At 43.8% G+C, this 23,895-nt stretch overlaps 1 protein-coding gene across 9 annotated transcripts in view; it reads right to left on the bottom strand.

Annotated features, from left to right (window-relative positions):
- The window catches only part of cux2b (cut-like homeobox 2b), a 285,814-nt gene that overhangs the window by 80,709 nt on the left and 181,210 nt on the right, over nt 1–23,895 (bottom strand). The window lies entirely within an intron of this gene.

Here is a 23,895-nt window from a genome sequence, read left to right as displayed (position 1 = left end):
GTACTTAAATGCCAGTCAGCTTTCAACTATTAATTCAAGAACCAGGGCCTGTTTCCACACTGTATCTCTAAAGTCTAAAGTCTATTCCCTTCCTTAAGATGTTTTCTGCTTCATCCCTTTCCCTGGATTGAAAGTTTCAATACTTTATTTATAAGACATACAAGCAGAATTAGGTAATTCAGCCCATCAAGTCTATTCCGCCATTCAGTCACAGCTGATCTATTTTCCCCTCTCAAACCCATCCTCCTTTAACACCCTTACTATTGCAGAATTATCAATCTCTGCTTTAAAAAGACCCAATGACGGCTTCTACAGCTGTCTGTGGCAATAAATTCCACAGATTCATCGCCCTCTGGTTAAATAAATTCTTCCCTGTTTCCATTCTGAAGGTACGTCCTTTAATGGTGAGGCTGTGCCTTCTGGTCCTAGAACTGGTGTGAAGAGGTGATCGATGGTCAGCGTGGACTCGGTGGGCCCTAGGGCCCGTCTCCATGCTGTATCTCTAAACTACAAGGTCCGTATAACACGAACGAGTATATCATAAACTTCCACCGTCTGGCCACCCGCAATTCTAACGATGACGGTAATTCCGCCCGGGGTTGATCAAACTCGATTTCTAATTGATGCTGAACCAGCCCAAGGAGAAAATGCAAAGAGAAAATCAACACACAATGAGATACATCAACAACTGCCCACGAGTGACAGGCTGCCCTGGATCCACATCAGCTCTGGCGAGGACTTGCTCTTTGAGGGAATGGGCACCTATCCATTTGAAATAGGTTGGACTGAAAATGTCATTTGCGTTTAGTGTTTGGATGAGAAATAAATGAATTAAAATAATTTTAATTAAAGATGATTTATCGTTGATTGGATGCATCTTTATTGTTACTGCAGCCAAAGCACATCAACCACCATGGCTGTTTTTAAACTGCATATTTAATGACGTGCTGGTGCCCCTAGCAGGGAATCTATGCACAAGCATAGTCTATTTGCACATCTACATACCTTCCCCAGGGAACAGAGCAAATAGAAATTGCACTGAAGCTTCAAATCTGAGGACTTACACATCTTCTATTGATTATTCCGATCCAGAGACAGAATGAAAAAAAGCTATACTATATCTGGTGAAATTTACTATCTGTGGACCTCTGTGCTGTCGAATAGATTTTCTAATCAAAGTCTCTGTTAAATTATAGCCTTGATTGACAGAATGCCACACAGATCAGAAGGTTAGAGGCTGCACATGGCGACAGTGTGCAGTAGAAAGGCAAGTAAAGCTCAGGCTTAAGTATACTTCAGTCAATCCTTGTACAGGAGAATTGTAAAGCAGTTTTAAAAAGAACATATATATATACATACACACACACACACAATTCTCAATTTGGAGCAATAGCGGATGAAGCAAATGTTCTGTGCTGTGCTGTAAACCTGGTGTGGAATTATAGGCCATTTTTTAAAACAGTACAGCTTGTCTGCAATATATTTTGATCTCAGATTAAACGGTTCATTGTATTTGCCTTTAGAGATCCTATCGCTGTGCAGAACCTGGACAGCACTACTGATTGGCTCATTGTTAGCCGCTCATATTTTACTCCACCTACTTGTCTTAATTGCCAGATAGAAAGATTCCTAATTGGATGTGACAAACCTTAATCAAAGATGGAAAATTCCAATCAAATCTGAGCCAGCACAACAAAAACACACAAACCCACGCTCTGGTAATCTCCATCTTGAAACACTTTATTAAAAACTTTTCAAATAACCATGACAATGCTGAAAGTAAAATCAGAATAAAGTTTGTATTGTTCTATATTTTAAATTTAATTTAAAATTCTGAAACCCGATGAGGTGCCACATATTCAAAATGTGTTTAACATTTTCAATGTTTCATTGCACACAAAGGCTTATGCACAGTCTGCTGTAGAATTACTGAGGTGATTTTGAAGGTACTTCTCTCTCAGTCCTACACTACCAGCTTTTATTGTCCTCCACAAATGTCCCGGCATTGGTAGTGGTTTGTTGAACCATCGTCATTGGTAAACATAATCTCAGTGTTAACAGTAGGAGCTCCAACAACAGTGAAAAGTAAAGTGACACAGAGCTGCAGCTACCAGAGCTGCTATCTCACAGCACTGGAGGCCAGTGCGTGTGGAGTTTGCATGTTTTCCCTGTGACTGTTGGGTTTCCTCCCACATCCCAAAGACGGTGGGTTTGTAGATTAATTGGCCTCTGCAAATTGCCCCTAGTATGAGGGAGTGGATGGGATAGTGAGATAACATTGACCTAGTGTGAATGGGTGATCGATGGTTGGCGTGGACTGAATGGACTGTTTCCATGCTATATCAAAACTCAACTAAATAGCCATCAATTTTCAAATCAGTATCGTGCTACTTGGACTCGAACCTGGGAGTGACGACACTAACGCACACCCATCCTCGTCCCTCTGCGAGTTTGTCCGTTGTGAGCTGGGGAGGTGCGATGACATTTGGAAGAAGCACAATGATGATGGACATCTTGTTACTGTTCACACTGCAGCCAGGAAGCATCAGTAGTGGAAAGATGCAAATATGTTAAAGAGGATGCATTGCTAATCAAGCAGTTTAGTTTTCATTGGGTGATATGAAGTTTCTGCACACAAAGTGATGGTGTAACTGAACGGGTCAGGTAGCATCTTTAGAGAAGAAGGGTGGGTGACGTTTCGGGTCGAGACCCATCTTCAGATCAAGGTGGGTTCAGGTCTGATGAAGGGTTCCGACCTGAAACGTCACTCATCCCATTTCTCCAGAGATGCTGCCTGACTCGCAGAATAACTCCAGTACTTTGTGTCTATCTTCTGTATAAACCAACATCTGCAGTTCCTTCCTACACATGAAGTTTCTAGAGTTTGATTGGGGCGAGTGGAGGACATTTAATTGCCTTCATGAAAGGCGTTGTGTTGTTGGGATGTGAATGACTCGCTATAGAGAGTAGGCTGATGGTGCGGTCAGTAGTTGAGTAGAGGCATGCCGTGGCCGTTGAGGACAGGACACACCTGAGCACTCCCACTGGATTGTAGAACATTACTAGTTGTAGCTGTAATGGAACGTCGTGCTGAGATGCTGCTCAGATGGTCAACAGAGCAGAGGTTTTCACTACATTCTACGCACACACTTCCTGGCAGCCGCATCCGTCCTAAGCATCCCTCCATGTTCCTCAGCCGTTTAAAAAAAAATAGACATCAAAGTGCCCCATCCAAGTTACAAGTTGCTCCCTTGCAAATATCATTACTTGTACCAGGTGATGTTTGACATGAAATAACCAATACCAATCCAGAGAGAGCAGCAGGTGAGCAGAGCGTTTCCTCGGCCAAGGTGAACCTGATATCTTGGGACTTCCGGGAGTCCAGAGTCAACATTGCAGTTGTTGTAAGTGGCAGAACTTGCCACACATTTACTCAGCACAAGCTCCGCCGCAGGCTAATTGGTATATTGTTGGTCATCGCAGTTCATTGGAGCACAATATCGACTTGCATTACCAATTTCCTCCAATCACATTGGAATCAGCGATAATCTCCTTCACAGCAGAAGCCACGTCCAACGCCTGTAAAACTAATTATCATTCCCTGCCCTTACTGTACAATTTGAAGGAAGTTTAAACAAATTATTCTCATAATCTGAACCCCCCCCCCCACCACCACTGTCTTTGTCCTTCTCTGTGTTTTGGAGGTAATGTGGAAGGGGCCGATGACATTGGCAAGTTGGCAACGCATCTCGTTACTGCTCACACCCCTGATCACCAAGGCAGCTTTCAAATCAAGCCACATGCGTCTCCAAGCTCTCTCTGGCCAGTGGGCGCAACAATCCCTGCAGTGGTTATGCTTCTAGGGGCAGAGTAAGCGGATTGCCACTTGGGGCAGTCAACCCCCCCCCCCCTCCAAATCCTTCCCCAGGCAAGACGGAGAGAGGCAACTCAGAGCCCCCACGACCGGCTCTGGGAGGGGTACAGTATGTGGGCACCAGGCTGGAAAGGGGCTGCAAGGAATGTCACAATAATACAAACCCGACAAAGAAGACTGCCGCCCACTTTAGAGCTCGACACTGAAGAGCAGAGCTCACAGACAATTCAGACCAATATGTGTTGCTACCTAATCAATTTGCAGTTATTTTAAGTAGTCTGCTTTTTAATGCAGAGCGGTACTGATAATATTTGTTTATTTAAATGCGGATAGATGTATGGATAATAGAGGAAAGCAGCTGCATGCAGAGCTCAAGTCTTTTTGCTGTCAGTTTTACGCCATCATTAGCAGACCATGCTCAGTGGGGTCTGCCATTATGTCTCCTAGGGGCAGTGTAATTATGCTTTGACATAATTAACCCAGTGAGCCCACGAGGCAGGCCAGCGCAAAATTCAGCTCTAATTATTTGTTATGTGCATGCTAATGAGACCAGCTGTGCTACAATCATATAACACGAGCAAATTAATCTACGTGGCTACATTTTAAGGCTACGAATGATGCCTCGGATGCTACTTGAGAATTTTCAACCAAAAGGACAATAAAATATACGATAACAAATATATCAACACTATGCGTAGTAATAGGGCGACACAGTGGTGCCGCTGGGAGAGCTGCTGCCTCACAACGCCAGTGACCTGGGCTCGATCCTGACTTAAGGGGTTGTTTGTGTGGAGTTTGCAAGTTCCCCCTTTGGAGAACAGGCATTTCCTCCGGGTGCTCTGGCTTCCTCCCACGTAGAAACATAGAAAGTTAGTGCAGGTGTAGGCCGTTTGGCCCTTCGACCAGCTCCGCCATTCAATATGATCATGGCTGATCATCCAGAAACAGTAACCAGTTCCTGCTTTTTCCCCATATCCCTTAATTCTGTTAGCCTTAAGAGCTACATCTAACTCTCTCTTGAATACATCCAATGAATTGGCCTCCACTGCTCTCTGTGGCAGAGAATTCCACAGATTCACAACTCTCTGGGTACATCCCAAAGACGTACAGATTTGTAGGTTAACTGGCCCTCTCTATTTTGCCCCTAATGAACAAGAGGGACAACATAAAACTAGTGTGAACGGGTGATCAATAGTGGGCGTGGACTCGGTGGGCCAAAGGGCCTGTATCCATGATGTATTCGTAAACTAAACACCTCATCTGACTGAAAAAACATCAAATATTGGATCATTAGTATAAGAATATCTCCAATGAAACAGAGACATTTACAAGTCCAGTCAATATCTATAAAGATGTAATACTCGACTGCCTTGTTGCTTCTGGGGTAAAGCACCAATCAATTGACAAAGGGAACTAGGTAGCACAACAAATCTAATGTAAAGGTTGGGTTCCTAACACTGCAATATAATGATTTTGAAGGACGTCCTGGTGCACGGTAGTTCTCAGATTCTTGGCCACAGTAATAATGAGCCCCTTGGGGCTGCTAATAACTGTAATGCCTGCAGAAAATGATTATATAACTACTACTATCTGTGTCGGTCTTTCATTTCTGTGCTTGGACCTCGTTACACTGGCCAGAGGTTTGGTTTAAATTGTTGCGGGCTGTGCAGTACCTGTGTTGTTTCCACAAGCCTCCTGAACAACGATGTCCAAAGAGAGGGACCATTTCACACCCAGGTCACAAATTTTGTGAAGCCTTCAACTGGCCTTGGGTCAGGTCCACGTCACTCCATGTCATACCAACTGCACTTCAAAAGCACTTGGGGATGCTGCACACTGCTGACCACAAAATGTACACGCAGGTAATGAATGATAAATGGGCAACTAATCACAACCATCGCTCTTAACAGATTATCACAAATATTCGGCGGGATTTATGGGAACTTAGTTGAAGTAAGGATTGTTCTGAGTCAGTTTTCTAATTTCACCAGCACTCAAATCAAAACGTTGCAACTGTTTTAAAAAAGACCAAAACTGTTGGAGTAACGTAGCGGGTCAGGCAGGATCTCAGGAGAACATGGATAGGTGATGTTTCAGGTCGGGGCCCTTCTTCAGACGCAGATCCTCACCGTGTCTCCAGCACTTTGTGTCTTTTTTTTTTTAAACAGTTGCAACATTTTGATTGTGTTGTAAGCATGAATTAAAATTGATTGCTGCACTGCCCTGATGAACTAATTCCAACATTTTAGACTAATGGACAGATTTATCATTTAGGTGCAAAATTGATTGTTGACTTGACAAAAGTGAGGTTTGTGACCAGGTTTTCACTGATTTAAACGCAATTGAGAATCATTTATAAATTAGGTGATGTAAAAAGATCTTGTGTGAATGGCGCTGATCCAGATGGAAACAGATCCACGGATTAAATACCGACTCTCTATCAGGTTTGTTAACCTGGAATGGGCCTACAGTGAGGACTTGTAAATTAAATAGGAAATGTTCATCAGCAGCACAATGGCACAGCCGTGGAGTTGCTGTTTGTTAGCTCTAGAGACCCGGGTTCGATCTTGACTACGGGTGCTGTCCGTACAGAGTTTGTACCTTCTCCCTGTAACTGTGTTAGTTTCCTCCGGGTGCTCTGGTTTCTAATCTCACCTTCTCACATTCTCCATCATGGTCTGGTTTGGCTCAGCCACCAAGCACCACCTGGAGGCTGCAGCGAATCGTCCGATCAGCAGAGAAGGTTATTGGCTGCAACCTTCCCTCCATTGATGAACTGTACACTGCAAGGGCCAGGAAGCGAGCGAGCAAGATCATCTCTGACCCCTCTCACCTTGGCCACAAACTCTTTGAATCACTTCCCTCTGGAAGGCGACTCCGGATTGTCAAAGCTGCCACATCCAGACATAAAAACAGTTTTTATCCACGAGTAGTTGCTCTACTCAACAGCCAAAAATGTGTAGCCTCCCTTTGATGTGGTATTTTGTTGGTTCACATGCTTGATCAATGGCGTTTTATCATTAATATTTTATTATTATTAATGTTAGTGTTTTCTGAGTCATTTTTAACTGTCACTGTATGTCATGTTGTTACTTGTGGGTGGAGCACCAAGGCAAATTCCTTGTATGTGAATACTTGGCCAATAAACTGACTTACTTACTTACTTACCTACATTCCAAAAATGTGCAGATTTGTAGGTTAATTAGTTTCTGCAAATTGTCCCTAATGTGTAGGATAAAACTAGTGTTTGGGGTGATTGCAGATCAGCACGGACCTGGTGGGCCGAAGGGCCTGTTTCCGCGCTGTATCACTTCAAAATTAAAACGTCTACTTAGTGAAGGAGGGATCGAGATTTAACCACATCTGATTAAATGGAATTGCCAGGAATTGTAGCCAAAGAATGTACAAGGCAACAAAGGAATTCCTGACACCTGTCACAACCACAAAGGAAAGAGACAGGAAAGGGGATCAGCGGCTCAGCGGATACAGCTGCTGTCCAACAGCCTGAGAACTGTGGTCGATCAGCGGGTGGCACGGTGGCGCAGCGGTAAAGTTGTTGCCTTACAGCACTTTCAGTGCCAGAGACCCATGTTCAATCCCGACTATGGGTGCTGTCTGTATGGAGTTTGTACGCTCTCCCCGTAACCACATGGGTTTCTCCGAGATCTTCGGTTTCCTCCCACACTCCAAAGACGCACAGGTTTGTTGGTTATTTGGCTTTCTATAAAAGTAAATTGTCCTTAGTGTGTGTAGGATAGGTTTAATATGCGGGGATCGCTAGTCAGCGCGGACTCGGTGGGTTGAAGGGCCTGTTTCCACTCTGCATCTCTAAACTAAACTAATCAGATGCTGTTTGTGTGGAGTTTGCACGCTCTCTCTGTGATCACGTGGATTTCCTCTGGTGCTCCACTTTCCTCCCACATCTCAAGAACGTTCAGGTTTGTTAATTAATTGGCCTCTGTAAATTGCCCTTGGTGTGGGGTGAGTGGATGAGGCGTTCCACACCAGGACATCTGAAATGTCCTCATTATTCAGGGAACGGGGGTTCCCCTCCTCCACCATAAATGAGGCTCGCACCAGGGACTCTTCCATACCCCGTAACACTGCTCTCTCTCTCCCCATCCCCCCACTCACAACAAGGGCCGAGTCCCCCTAGTCCTCACCTTTCACCCCACCAGCCGTCACATACAAAAAGTAATCCTCCGTCAGTTTCGCCACCTCCAACGTGACCCCACCACTCGCCACATCTTCCCATCTCCCCACATATCTGCCTTCCGCAAAGACCGCTCCCTCCATAACTCCCTTGTCAATTCTTCCCTTCCCTCTCGTACCACCCCCTCCCCGGGCACTTTCCCTTGCAACCGCAGGAGATGCAACACTTGTCCCTTTACCTCCCCCCTCGACTCCGTGCAAGGACCCAAGCAATCGTTCCAGGTGCGACAGAGGTTTACCTGCATCTCTTCCAACCTCATCTATTGCGTTCGCTGCTCTAGATGTCAGCAGATCTAGATCGGTGAGACCAAGCAGAGGTTGGGCGATCGTTTCGCCGAACACCTCCGCTCGGTCCGCAATAACCAAGCTGACCTCCCGGTGGCTCAGCACTTCAACTCCCCCTCCCACTCCGTCTCCGACCTCTCTGTCCTGGGTCTCCTCCATGGCCACAGCGAGCAGCACCGGAAATTGGAGGAACAGCACCTCATATTCCGTTTGGGGAGTCTGCATCCTGGGGGCATGAACATCGAATTCTCCCAATTTTGTTAGTCCTTGCTGTCTCCTCCCCTTCCTCAGTCGCCCTGCTGTCTCCTCCCACCCCCCAGCCTTCGGGCTCCTCCTCCTTTTTCCTTTCTTGTCCCCACCCACCCCCGCCCCCGATCAGTCTGAAGAAGGGTTTTGGCCCGAAACGTTGCCTATTTCCTTCGCTCCATAGATGCTGCTGCACCCGCTGAGTTTCTCCAGCTTTTTTGTGTAACCATAGAAATAGTGTGAATGGGTAATCGATGGTCGGCATGGGCACGGTGGGCCGAAGGGTCTGTTTCCGTGCTGCATCTTTGAAACTAAAAGTTACTGCCAATACCCGACAGCAACATGGGATACGTCTTTGTAACCTTCAGTAAATGACAAATCTATTCCAATGAGTTGCTCCAGTTTGAACAGCACTTCACTTCATAAATATTAAACAAGTATTCAAATAGAATGCGATGCAGTAAGGGTGACCTAATTGTTCAAATCACTCAGTATTTATTGCTGCATATGTATAGTTGTGTAACAGTGTTACAGTGAAGCTGTGATTTGAGTAATAACCCTTGTTTATTGTCTGCAACGGTTGCAATTTGGTATTCTGTTATTAACCCTTGAACTAAAATCATAGAGCTAATGCAGCACTGATTCCAATACAGTCGTGAGAAATATTTGATCTTGCCCTGCTGCCTGGCATTGCTCTACATGCACAAAGACTGTGACCGCCTGTGATTACACCTCACGCATCCCCTGCCTCTGGTAACGCATGACACGGTGGACCAGCAGTAGAGTTGCTGCCTCGCAGCCTGCACCTGGCCCACATTCATCCTAACCTCTCTTATCCTGTATTTGATCAAGTGCCTTTGAAGAGTGGCACAGCGGTAGAATTACTGCTTTCCCGCGCCAGAGACGCAGGTTCGATCCCGACTATGAGTGTTGTCTGTACAGAGTTTATACATTCTCCCCATGACGTGCTCTGGCTTCCTCGCACACTCCAAAGACATACAGGTCTGTGTGTTAATTGGCTTCGGTAAAGTTTGCAAATTCTCCCTAGTATGCAGGCCAATGTTAATGTATGGGGATCACTGGCCATCGCAGACTGGGTGGGCCAAAGGGCCTGTTTCCGTACAATATCTTTAAACTAAGCTACACACTCTCCAGCCTGTTAATCCCAGTGGTGCCGAACGGCACAACAGGGCGTGAGAACGAACGCTTTGCCTTGTAACCAAAGTACGGTTCTCGCATTGAAGATCTCAGCCGTGGTCTCTATGGGTGTCGGTCGAATGCCTACCGGGAGGGGGAGGGGCAGCATCTTTCATTGTCAACGCTGATATTTTAGACTGTGGACTTCAGAGGTACAGCGTGGAAACAGACCATTCGGCCCACTGAGTCCGCGCCGACCAGCGATCACCCTGTACACCAGCACTATCCTACACACTAGGGTCAATTTACTATTTACTATTTACTATTACTATTTACAGAAGCCAATTAACCTACAAATCTGTACGTCTTTGTAGTGTGGACGGAAACCGGAACACCCGAAGAAAACCTACGCAGTCACAGGGAGAACGTGTAAACACTGTACAAACAGCGCCCGTAGTCTGGATCGAACCTGGGTCTCTGATGCTGTAAGACAGCAACTCTACCGCAGCGCCGCCGTGCCTTGATACTGCCTGATTCTCTCACCGCATCCTGCTCTGTACGGCTAAGGATCAGGTGCCTATGCATAACCCAAACACATTTAACATGCTGCCTTTGTGTCCTCTGCTTTAGACGCGTTTTGGATTAAAACAAGGGAAAATATTTAAATAAGGGCCACGCATTTATGAATAATAATCAGGGCCACAGTTACAGTTTTCAGAGAAAAATTAGCATACTCAGATCATAATCCCCAATACGCAGATAAAAATCTCATTATCCCGTATAATAAATACACAACTCGCCTAATTCAGTCACCACGAACAACCAAATAACATCCATTTGAATCATCTGTCACATTTCACAGTCACTTGTTACATGTGCAAACTACGCCTCATGAATGAAGTCACTTGGGTCCAATTAATGGATGAACACAAACAGTTTGCTATTGATCTTGGGCATCAGTTTTGTAGAAGTGTTGTGGTGCTTCCTCCCTTCCAGCTCACCCACAACATCAGAGGATTAACGTCTAACCCCTAAACTATTTTCCGTGACTGAATGGGAATATGGTATTTGCATCCTTCCCAGAAGAGGAGATATGGTCCTCTGGTTAACAAGAGCCTCACTGAAGACCTGCACAGCTGTCTCCACCCATTTGGTGGTGAAGTGCATAGAGGGTTTCCAATTTCCGGGTAAGATGTAAGTTTGACCTCACCAGCAGCATATAGCTGAGAGGGCTGTGATACCGCCCCTAACCCAGCATGCAAGTAATGTCACTAACTGTGTAACCCTGAAACCATGATGAGAACCAAACCCTTGAATAATAACTGCTAGGAATAGGCCAGCACAGTGGAGCTGCGGTAGAGTTGCTGCATGTTCTCCCTGTGACCGTGTGGTTTTCTCCGGGTGCTCCGGTTTCCTTTCACACTACACTGGTCGGCATATACTTGGTGGGCCGAAGGGCCTGTTTCAACACTGTACCGCTAAAGTTTAAAGTAAAGGAGCATGCTGCACATTAATTTAATTCAGTTTAGTGTATTGTCACGTGTACCAAGGTACAGTGAAAAGCTTTTGGTGCGTGCTAACCAGTCACTGGAATGACAGGACTTCAAGCCAGGGAAAAGAGAGTCGCACGAGTCCTGATGGTGATAGGTTTTATTGGAAGTTGCACTTTTTCAGTAAGCTTTATTTAAGCAAGAAGTTGTTTTAGCCAGATAATTAGGATTGCTTCATGGAGAAGTGCAACTTCCAATTAAACCCCTGCCTTACGGCATGGGTGGGAGGGGCGCTGTTAAGGTGTAGGAAATAATTAAGCAGTGCATTGATTAATATCCCTCTCATATTGATAGAACAGACCAAACAAGGATTTGCACGCTGAGTTTGTGCTGCAATACCTCACTTTCCTACCCTTAACGAGGAACGTTACAAATCTACAAATGTGCCAGTTGAGTACAAGGCCAGGCCAGGCCAGGCCAGGGTGGAATGGAGTTGAAATGACCAGACTCCTGCTGGAAGTGGCAACGATTTGACTGTGCAAAGGAATAATATCATTAAAGCTGACTGCAAATCATTTGAAAACAAATCGATTCTACCCAATAATGAAGGGTATCTCAACTGAATGCACACAAGCAAAATACAATTCATTTAAGTGGCTGGAATTAATGTAGCCTTGTAACTTGTTCAGTTTCCTACTTTAAGTTTAGTTTAGAAACTTTAGTTTAGTGCAGAAACTGGCCCTTCGGCCCACCGAGTCTGCGACGACCAGTGATCCCCATATTATTAACCCTATCCTATACACCAGGGACAATTTACAGTCTTTTACAAAAAACAATTAACCTACAAACATCTACGTCTTTGGAATGTGGGAGAAAACTGGAGCAACCCAGGGGAAACACACCCACGTACAAACTCAGTACAGACAGCACCTGTAGTCAGGATCGAACCCAGGTCTCTACCGCCGTTAAGCAACAATTCTACCACTGCGCCCTATTTGCAGTAGCCCCAAAATATTTGGAGTTAACTTGAAAATGGGAAAAACAATGAACATGAAGATTCTGGAAACTTGATGAAAACACAAAGTGCTGGAGGAACTCAACGGATCAGGCACCAATGTTGGTCTGGCGGCGTGTCTTTATATGCAAAATGAATGTTGCTATGTAATGTTTAATTGCATGCGTGACAATAAATATCCATTGGAATCATTGGTCCTGACCTGAAACATGGTCTGCTCATTCCCTCCACTGATGTGGCCTGCCCCGCTGAGTTCCCCGGCACTTTGCAGCTGAGCATTTTCAAGTTGAGTAAAACACAGTTTTTCAAATCATCCCTTTAATTAGCTTTGTTTAGATTGGTTAACCACCCTAGGGTCTGATGTGTAGGAAGGAACTGCAGATGCTGGTTTAAACCAAAGATAGACACAAAATGTTGTAGTAACCCAGAAGAAAGGTCTTGACCCTCAACGTCATCTAATCCTTTTCTCCAGAGATGCTGTCTGTCCCGCTGAGTTACTCCAGTTTTTTGTGTCTATCTAGGGTCTGATGCTTTATTTTGAAAGTGATGTTTCAGGTCAGGTCATTTCTTCCTTTTTTCCTGACCCGAAATGTCACCCATTAATTTTCTCCAGAGATGCTGCCTGACCCGCTGAGTTACTCCAGCACTTTCTGCCTATCTTCATTCACAGTTGTCAGAGAAATGACTAAGTGGCTGGGAGTAGATTTTTTTAAAAGATTTAAAAAATGCAAGGGGAAGGACAAACGATAAAAAGTTCACACTTTGAAAAGAACATGTTGGATCACAAAAGATAGACACAAAAAGCTGCAGTAACCGAGCGGGTCAGGCAGCATTTCTGGACAAAAGGAATAGGTGACGTTTCGGGTCAAGACCCTTCTTCCCGGAAAAAGTCACCTATATTCCTTTTCTCCAGTGATGCTGAGTTACTCCAGCTTTCTGTGTCTATCTTTGGTTTAAACCAGCATCTGCAGTTCCTTCCTACACACAAAATGGAATAATGAGACAGAATTGAGCAAAGGGAGTGCGGACGCTCTAAGGTATCGTCAACTGGAACCTGCGATCAAAGTTCAAAGCAGTTTTGGAATCATATCAGATTGAAAGAGGAGAACAAGGGAAGAGTGGAACAAAGAGCAGAGAAAAGGAACAGTCAAGTCAGAGAATAATTAGGAGCTGTGAAACTGATTAATGAAAAGAGAGAAACCGTATGGGAGATTAAGCAAGAAACAAATCTGAGAAAGAGTGAAAAAAGGGAGAGAAAGAAAGAAGGAAAATAAAATACAGAAAAGAAAATAGAAAGAACAGGATAGGAGAATTAGCAAATAAACATGAGAAATTTAATTACACAGAGGGATAAAACTCTGAGCGACAAGGTGATTAAGAGAACAAGGAGAAAGAGGAAAAGCACGCATGCGAGGCAGAGGAAAGAAAGAAGTAATTGAGACTTCTTTCAGATTCCTTTTCCTATTTATATTTAATAGTCCTATAATTACCTTTACAAAAATAAGCAGCAGAATCTCTATAATTATATCAAGCCCAGTAACTTTATAAACCACACACAACTTTACTGCAATATTTTCTAATGAAGCTGTCTGCAAATTGCCTCCTTATACAGAAACTATTCACTGTTTAATTCGTATCACAGATTGAATTGACCTTGAATGAAGGATGATTGTCGAAAACTGCATACCGTCATACGATGAAAATAACACTGGCATAAATACTGCACAGAATGTACCTTAACAGAATGACTGGTTCGCCACCTTGAGTAATGCAGCTCAATCCATTTGTGGCTATAAAATGGAAATTCACAAGAATATTTTATGGGATTATTATAAACTGATCAAACTAGAAATAAAAATGTCTGGCTTTTAAATATGACCCAGGTGATATGCTGTAAAGTTAAACCTAACTAAATTTAGAAAATATCATCATCTCTTTTTTTTAAATATATCATTTTTCTCGGTAGAGATTCCAATTTTATACATTGTGGCAAATCACACCCCACATCAAAGCACCAAGTTCAAAAGAAAGTTTAAATGTAAGCAGTTTTTTTTAAAAATGAGGTTGATTCCTGGATAACCAAAGGCATTTGCAATCATCAACTCACCCAGTCCGTAGTGTTTCAGAGTATTTGCTGGATGTTTACTGAGCAAGATGAACAGGGGGGAAAAAGTACTTTGTTTCTTTTAAAATAACATAGCAGACCCCTGACACAGACATTCGCTCAGGGACAAGCAGAAAGTATGGAGGAGGAGAGTGGGAAATTATTTTGCTTAAATCAAGCAAGACAGGCTACTGATGTGGAGAGGTGCTGTGTCGTTATTATGTTATATCATTAAGCAAAGGAAAACTGCACTGATTGAACTTAGTGAGGCTGATCATAACTGTTGCTCTGTGCACTTGCTGTGAAGTAAAAGTAGCTTAATAATTTGTGTCTGGCCTTGTGTTACCAAGTGTTTTATTGGATCGCTTTCAGAAAGACTGAAAAGGTACATGTTCCAAACCACTCTATTCATAAACCGAGGGTTGTGCTCTGTGCAGCGGGGGGCTGCCCTTAAACATGACAATCTCATACCTCCCGCATGGACTGAACCCAGCAGAACATCCAACACAAACACCAAACTGTAACACCCAATATTACACATTGTAAAAACTAAACCAGATTTGCTGAGCTTTAACTATTAATCCAACATTGTTTTGCATCCTTAAAATGCCAAATGGATCATTCTACAGAGAGCAAGATATTTACCACTTTTGAATTCAAAGAACAGGACAACACAGCAACAGGCCCTTCGGCCCACAATGTCTGTGCTGAACTTGATGCCACAACCAACTCCTGTCTGTCTGCCTGCACATAATGCAAATCCTTCCATTCCCTGTGCCAATTCAAAAGTACCATAAATGACACTATTTTATCTGTCCCCCCCCCCCCCCCCCCCCCACCCGAGTAACATCTCCTTTAAAATCTGCCCCTCTCACAATAAACCTATGCTCACTAGCATTTGACCATTTCTGACGATCTACTTTATCAATGTTTTTCATAATTTTGGGCTGCAGGATGCACCCCCTGGACACGAAGATGGCCGGGCGAGGAGAGGAGAGGAGACGAGAGGGACGTCCGTTCGCAGAAACTGCTCCATTACATTTTGAATAATGGCGCCAACAACGGTAGCGCCCGCTTGTGTATTATATATACAGAGAGAATTTCACCGTACAGCAGGGCTGCCAATTCTCACGCGTTGAGCATGAGAATCACGCATTTGGCCAAATTCTCACGCTGGTCACAAAATTTCTCATGCTGTCGTGAGAAATTGTGTGATCAACGAAAATTTCAAAACTCATATCAACTGCATGGGCCGCGGGTGTTGGAGAGCTGTAGCTGAGGGAGGGACGGAAGCAGAAGCAGCGGTGGGGACAGAATCGGATGGGGAGCCGGGGCTGGTGAGTGTTTATCGGGCTGGCGAGTGTTTGCCGGGCTGGCGAGTCGCTCGCTGCAGCTCCGGCCACGGAGCAGCCTCAATGCAGGAGTCCCGGGCCGTCGGAATGGTCGGAAGCGTTTCGCCGCTACCATGAGAGTCTCTGTGCCGGATTCGCCCAGGTAACCGGCATGGACCAGGCTGCAGCTCAGTGCATCCTGGAGGACAACCAGTGGCTGCTGGAAGTAAGTACCAAGCACTGGGTAGAAACGGTGGAAGATAGTGGACTTCAAATGGGGGTGGTTGGAGAAAGCATCCTGCTTGCCTGCTAGATTTTCACTTACTGTAACTGCAGGATAAATGTTCCCGATGTTGGGGGAGTTCAGAACCATGGGTCACAGTTTAAGAATAAAGGGGGAGCCAGTTTGGACTGAGATGGAGGACAAACTTTCTTCATGCAGAGAGTTGTGAATCTGTGGAATTCTCTGCCACAGAATGTAGTGCAGGCTAATTCACTGGATGTTTTCAAGAGAGAGTTACATTTAGTTCTTGGGGCTAACAACATCAAGGGATATGGGGAAAAACAGGAAAGAGGTACTGATTTTAGATGGACAACCATTATCATATTGAATGGCAGTGCTGGCTCGAAGGGCCGAATGGCCTATTCCTGCACTTATTTTCTATGTTTCTATGCTTGAGTATATGGCAATAAAACTTGACCACTTGATTTTGAAGCATTCATGCATGGTGGAGGTATAATGTAGTCATAGAGTGATACAGTGTGAAAACAGGCCCTTCGGCCCAACTTGCCCACACCCGCCAACATGTCCCAGCTACACTACCTGCTTTTGGTCCATATCCCTCCAAACCTGTCCTATCCATGTATCAGTCTAACTGTTTCTTAAATGTTGGGATAGTCCCTGCCACAACTACCTCCTCTGGCAGCTTGTTTCATACACCCACCACCCTTTGTGTGGAAAAAGTTACCCCATAAAAAGTTACCTCTTAAAAATACTTCAAACAAAAAACATTGAAATCATACTTCTACAATGCACTAAAATATGATTTAAACCCATCAAATTTCAAAACATTCCTACCGTGGGAAAGGGGACTCCCCCCTCCCACACTCTCCCACCACTCGGTTGCTCAATTCCATCGCCAGGTACCCCCAAGGCCAGGGATTAGTGATCGTTCAGCCTTCCCACTTTAAAAATCTCTCAGTGGCCCCTGGTTCAGACAAAGAACACTGCCAGATGGGAGCGGGGAACTGAGGCCAGTTGGCTAATGTTATTGATTTGTAATTAACCTGATTTGTAATTAGTTGACAAAACCTTAATTTATTAATCTAGAATATCCAAGGGGATGGGATAAGTGTAATATTAAAATTAAATGCAAGGTGTCAGGCTGTCTGTCACAACATACAGCCCCGATAACCCATTATTTCCTTCAGTTAAATATTAGGAAGGTAGCACTATTGTCATTTGCCACTCATTATGTTTGGGATTCTACCCCCCCCCCCCCCCCCACTGTGTCACTATTTCTAAAAATTCCTTTGACAGTTTGAATAGAAATGTCCCCAATCTCATTGTTTTATTAATTGAACACGTCAAGGAGTGTTCCTCAAGGAGTGTAATCAGATGGAAACAGATTCAAATACAATGTTTAAGAGCTTGTTCAAAGAAGGGACATATTTTAAAGGAGTGACAGAGATACTTGCAGGGGAATGTGTGAGGAGGTTATTATTTGTCTTTAGTTTTAGCTTGAACCAGGACATCTGAAGATTCAAAGTTTAATATAGTAATTGTGCTGATACTGACTCCAACCAACCACGTAATGAATATCATCCATGCTGGAGGTTTTATTTTTCTGATGCCATTTAAACTTCACTTGGATTTCAATCCCTTCAATGTAAAAGTAATTGGAAATGGGGAGCAATGGAACAAAAATTTGCCCCCGATACACATTAACTGAAGATGTCGCTATTTAGAGCATACTGCACACCACTCTACACTGCGCATCTGTGGTCGAACTATTTAAAGACAAGTATGCAGAGACTAAAGGTGGCATATAACGATGCCATGAGAACACTGCTAAGGCAACCTAGATGGTGTAGTGCCAGTGGTATGTTTGTGGCTGCAGGAGTCAGTACTTTAGAAGTTATCCTAAGACACCACATGTATAAATTCATTTGCAGGATAAATGACTCTAAAAATGTGCTTATTGTGGCCTTGATAAACATAAGGGTTAGCACTACACGCTACGAATTCCCAGCTGTGGAGACACTGGTATCGTTGTCTCGTTGTAGGACATTGATCATCTTTTAATCTGGATTTTTAACTTAAGTATTGGGGGTTTTTTTTAATGTAAATTATAATGTTTTTTATAAGTGATATACAAAGATTTTATATATATTTATGATATTTGATATGCAATGCATTTTTAATGTAATGTTGCCCCTTGTCTGGACCTTGAGTCTGTAATAAGGTTTATTATTATTATTAACTGTAATATAATAATGTATGCATGTTGGTAGGTGCAATCAAAACAAAGATCTTTTTATCATTATTGTATTATGAATACCACAGAAAATATTATGTCCTCTCAAGGTCACATTTAATAGAATAATATTGCTTAAATATCTAATTATTGGACTTTGCATTTTGGAAAAGTCCCAGCTGAGTGAAAGACAGTAAAATACTGAAAATATTGGGAGTGAAAATGACTTCAGGACAGTTTGTTAGGAAAATGAAGGAAATGGTAACAGAATACTTATTCAACCAATTGATGACTTCTTTGACAAAGTAACTAGCATGTTAGATAACAAGGAAGCCAATGGATGTAGCAAATTTTGTTATACAAAATTTGGTCTGTGAAGTGCCCCATTAAAGATTTACACATTCGATAAGCACCTGTGGACTTGAACGTAATAGGTTAAGTCCAGGGGGTCAGATATGGGGGCTTTATGTGTGGGCCAGATATATTGTCAGTGCAGAGGGGCTAGGAGCAAGGCCAAGTGTGCATCCAGAGTCAAGGTCTGGAAAAGTACTAGGTGTGCAGTCAAAGCTGGGACAATGGGAACCTAAGCAGGTAAGCAGCTATGATCAGGGTAGAATAGGGGGCCAGGTATAAGGCTGGACTCGGGGTCAGGAATGAGAGAAGGTATGCAACTGGAGTCAGGGTCAGGAGTAGTACCAGGTGTGCAGTGAGACCCAGGTTGGTCAACATGGGCCAAGTGTTTGATTATAATCTGATTTCCATACATGAATATACTATGATTATTCATGTGCTTCACCTGTTAATCAGAGCCTGGCTCTACTATGGAATGTAATTAGGAATGTAATTTAGCCTAACCTTATTCATAGCTAATCCAAATTAAAGCATAAATATTGCATTCAAGTGTAAGTTAAAAGACTCGCTACGGTATGGACCAGATTGCACAATTTCAAGCTGAAAAATGCAAAACCTCCATACCAATGGGAGGGGGGGACACCCCCCTCCCACCTCGGTCACTGCGATCCTTCAAGCTTGGTCTCTCGCAATTTCACTCTCCCAACTCCCACCCAATGTTGGCAGCCTTGGTACAGTTGCATACGTGACAAAAAATGCACTATTTAATTTTTTTCACTTCTACAAGGCAACATCTGACATTCCAAAGAAAACAATCTAAGACTGTCTAAAAATTCCTTGTTGCCAACATCCTTTAATCCTTTTATCAATCTGATAAACCTCCTCTGCACCATTTCCAAATCCTCTACACCCTTCCTATATTGGGAGATTGAGAATTGCACACAACACTCCACATGTGGCCTCACCAAAGCCCCAGAAACTAATCGTTGATGTTGTTACTAAAGAAGGAACCCGACCTGAAACGTTGCCTATCCATCTTGTCCTGAGATGTGTGAGCCTCTGCATTATCTCAGCGTTTAGTCTTTTTTGTTAACAAGCACCTGCAGTTCCCTGTGTCTACTAAAAATGCTACTTTGTTCAATTGCCGGAGAGTGCATAAGTCAGGTACGGACATTATGGGCCAAAGGGCCTGTACCTGTACTGTACTGTTCTCTATCCCAAGGCCACGACAAAACAAAAATTATGGGCAAAACACACTTTTTGCACCAGCAGGTACTTTGCTTGTGAACCATAAACTGCTGTTGCAAGTGTCCATATAAACCTGTTAAACAGGAGAGGTGTAACCTAGGTATACATCAAAGCCCTTTAAAATTCTACTTCAAAGCACCCAAACAAATTTCAAAAATGAACACCATGATGCAGAGAACGTGCCTGAGGGTTGGATGTGGGAGATTGTTTAAAGCTGCCACTGTGGCGAGACCACATTCTGAGCCCTCTGCATTAAAAATATATGAAATCAAAACTGAATGCTGTCCCTTTGAGGTCTTGTGCAAAGATTAATTGGCCGATCCCATAGAATGAAAACATTTCTCCTGCATCATAGCTGGGGAAGGATTTTTAAAAAAAACTTCTGCACTCCATTATTCCCTTTATCATGTATCTGTACACTGTGGACGGATCTATTGCAATCATTTCGCTGACTGGTTAGCACACAACAAAAGGTATTTCACCCTAGTACACGTGAATGCAAACTAAACTAAACTTTCAAATTTTGAGAAACATTTTGACTGGTACATGGAGAGGACAGATTTAGAGGGACATGGGTCAAACACAGGCAGGTGGGATTAGTGCACATGGGACATGTTGATCGTGTGGGCAAGTTGGGCCGAAGGGCCTGTTTCCACGCTGTTGGGGTCGATGATTCTATGACTAAACTTTCAGCTGAAATCCTTCAGCTGGTTATTGTAAAAGCCAGCTTTTCCTGGGGGCATAGTAGTAGATGCTAATTCTAGTGGAACATCTAATACCTGAAAGATAACACAATGTTCATTCATCTCCGCGCTGCAAAAGTTTACAAAACCGTGTTGATGCCTTTGGTTTCAAATTCCAGTGTGAAGTTTCCACAGCCTTTTAATCCTTCACGTTGATGGGTCATTTACAGCGATGGTTTCAGCCGCAGACGCCTGTCAACTTGACAAATCCTTCTCAAAAGTCTTTGCGAGGACCTCAAAGGGAAGATATTCAGTTCTGATATCAGTAAGAGGGCTTGCAAATTCAAGTGACTGGCAGAGAAACGGGAAGAAAGTGAATGATTCATAGCAGTTTTATAATGGAGAAACCAGCAGTCACAAAAGCAGGCAGTAATTCACAGCCAGCAATTCACTTATCACCTTTCCACAAATCTGACATTAATTATGGTATTTGCACATCTCACGAGTCGTTTTAGTTACTCCCACCTTTGTGAACAATTTTAAAAGGAATCGAGGCTTAATACTTTAATTATATATGTACAGACACTGTGATCATATATTTGCTAAATTAAGATCAGTCCTCGCACTCTCTCAGAATTTGTGATTTTGGTCTCAATCAAAAAAGCTCAGAGTTTTCAAAGTGGCAACAGTGAGTGGAAATGTGTGAACATGTCGAGGTGTTGGGACATTCATGCAGGTGCGTGTGAATCGACTCAAAGAGTAATTACAGGCTGCAAGGAGTTGTAAGGCTGTGAAGCAGCATCCGGTCTCCTGATATCACACAGTGAGAGGGCCTTGATCTCTTCCCTTGACGATTCCTGCTCCTCCTCCACATTATTCAACATGGACACTTTTAGCTTGCTGGTGGGAGGAATATTTTCGTCCCGACTGCAGTCCCTAACCGCCCCGCGATGAGCGGGGAGATGCAAACGGTATCATTGGAACGTTGAAGAAAAAGAGCAGTAGACTTCTTGAAGGATGAAGGTAAAGAATGAAGGTAAAAGAGGACACAAAATGCTGGAGTAACTCAGCAGGTCAGGCAGCGTTAAGTTCAGTTTAGTTTATTGTCACGTGCACCGAGGTACAGTGAAAAGCTTTTGTTGCGTGCTATCTAGTCAGCAAAAAGGCAACACATGATTACAATCGAGCCATTTGCAGTGGAGATACATGATAAGGGAATAACGTTTAGTGCAAGGTAAAGCCAGCAAAGTCCGATCTAGGGTAGTCAGAGGGTCACCAATGAGGTAAATAGTAGTCCAGCACTGCTCTTTGGTCTCTGGAGAACATTTCGGGTCAGGACCCTTCTTCAGACTCCATGTTCCCCGGAGATGCTGACTAACCCGCTGAGTTACTCCAGCACTTTGTGTTATTTTGTGTAAACCAGCATCTGCAATGCCTTGTTTCTACATTCAGAATACCAAAGTCTGTTCTGAAGACACAAAATAAATTACACCCAAGCAAGAACTTCCTTTAGTAACAACGGGAACATGGCCAAGATATCACAAAGGTCAAAGCTTGGCAAATGATAGGTAGACACAAAATGCAACTCAGTGGGACAGGCAGCATCTCTGGAGAGAAGGAATGGGTGACGTTTCGGGTTTAGACCCTTCTTCAGACAAACGTCACTCATCCTTCTCTCCAGAATGCTGCCTGTCCCGCTGAGTTAGTCCAGGTTTTTGTGTCTATCTTCTGTTTAAACCACCATCTGCAGTTCCTTCGTACAGATTTACAAGGATGTTGCCAGGACTCCAGCTAATAGGGAACAATCGGGTAGGCTAGGACTTCATTCCTAAGAGGGTAGGAGGCTAAGGAGTGATCATTTAGAGCTGTATAAAATAACCAGGGGAAAAAATAGGTTGACTGCACGGTCTTTTTACCCAGAGTAGGGGAATCAAGAACCAAAGCATGCAGATTTAAGGAGAGAGGGGAGAGATTTAATAGGAAACTGAGAGGCAACTTTTTCACATAGTATATGGAACAAGCTACAAGAGGAGATAATTGAAGCAGGTGCAATGACAACATTTAAACAGGTACATGGTAGGAAAGGATTAGAGGGATATGGTCCAAACGCTGGTAGGTGGGACTGGTGTAAATGGGGCACCTTGGTCAGCACAAACAAGTTGGTAGAGCTAGTATTGAGGCAGGTACAATAACTAAACCTAAATGACACTTGGACAGGTGCATGGATAAGAAAGTTTAGAAAGACATGGGCCAAATGCAGGCAAAAGGGACTAGCTTTGATGAATGCTTTGGGCCAAAAAGCCTGTTTCCATGCTATGTGGCTCAATGACCCTCTATTCCTCTTATCACTCCATGGCAGATAACCTAAAGCTTCATCAAACAATAAGTTTAGAATGTGCTTCCTGGATATGGAGAGGATGTTTCCGCCAGTGAGAGAATCTAGAACCAGATGTCATAGCCTCAGAAAAAAAGGACGCATCTTTAGAAAAAAGATGGGGAGGCATTTCTTTAGTCAGAGGGTGAATCTATGAAATTCATTGCCACAGACGGCTGTGGAGGCTGAGTCAATAGATATTTTAAGGCGAACATTGACAGATTCTTAGGTGCACAAAAAAGCTGGAGAAACTCAGCGGGTGCAGCAGCATCAATGGAGCGAAGGAAATAGGCAACGTTTCGGGCCGAAACCCTTCTTCAGATTCTTGATTAGTACGGGGGTCAGGGGTTATGGGGAGGAAGCAGGAGAATGGGGTTGAGAGGGAAAGGATAGATCAGCCATAATTGAATGGTGGAATAGATTTGATGGGCTGAATGGCCTAATTCTCCTCCTATAATTATGAACATTGGCCCATCTGCCAATCAAAGCCCTGCTCATCTGTATCTACCTATCACTCGCCATGCTTTTTCCCGTCCCCACCTCCACATTCTAGCCTCTCCCCCCCCCCCCCCCCCCCCCCCCCCATCACAATCAGAGTAGACTCAATGAGCAGAAAGGCCTAATTCAGCTCCAATCACTTATGAATCGGTCTGAAGGGACCTGACCTGAAATGTCACCAATCCCTGCCTTCCAGAGATGCTGCCTGACCTGCAGAGTTACTCCACCACTTTGTGGGGGATTTTTGTCAACAGCATCTGCAGTTCCTTGTGTCTACGTATCCGTCACTAACATGCGGTGCGGGCAGCTTACGGCAACTTCACCTTTGGACTCCATGGTGTGCCTGCTCCTTGTGTTCTTGGAAACCACGGCTTCTCTCTCGCACACATTGCAAATCTTAAATGACTATCGTGCCAAAATAAATTAAACAGCAGCAACATCACAGAAGAGAACACACAAACCAATGCGCTTCAATGATACCATTTAACATTCCGGGCTGAATACTGAATAATGCATTAAAATTGGTCTGCACAGACACTCAGCCACGTGAGAAGCACTATTATTACAGAT

The sequence above is a fragment of the Leucoraja erinacea genome, chromosome 25, assembly GCF_028641065.1.
Source record: "Leucoraja erinacea ecotype New England chromosome 25, Leri_hhj_1, whole genome shotgun sequence".
NCBI lineage: Eukaryota > Metazoa > Chordata > Chondrichthyes > Rajiformes > Rajidae > Leucoraja > Leucoraja erinaceus.
Note: the sequence above shows the minus strand (reverse complement) of the source record. Positions and strands in the feature narration are given on the sequence as shown.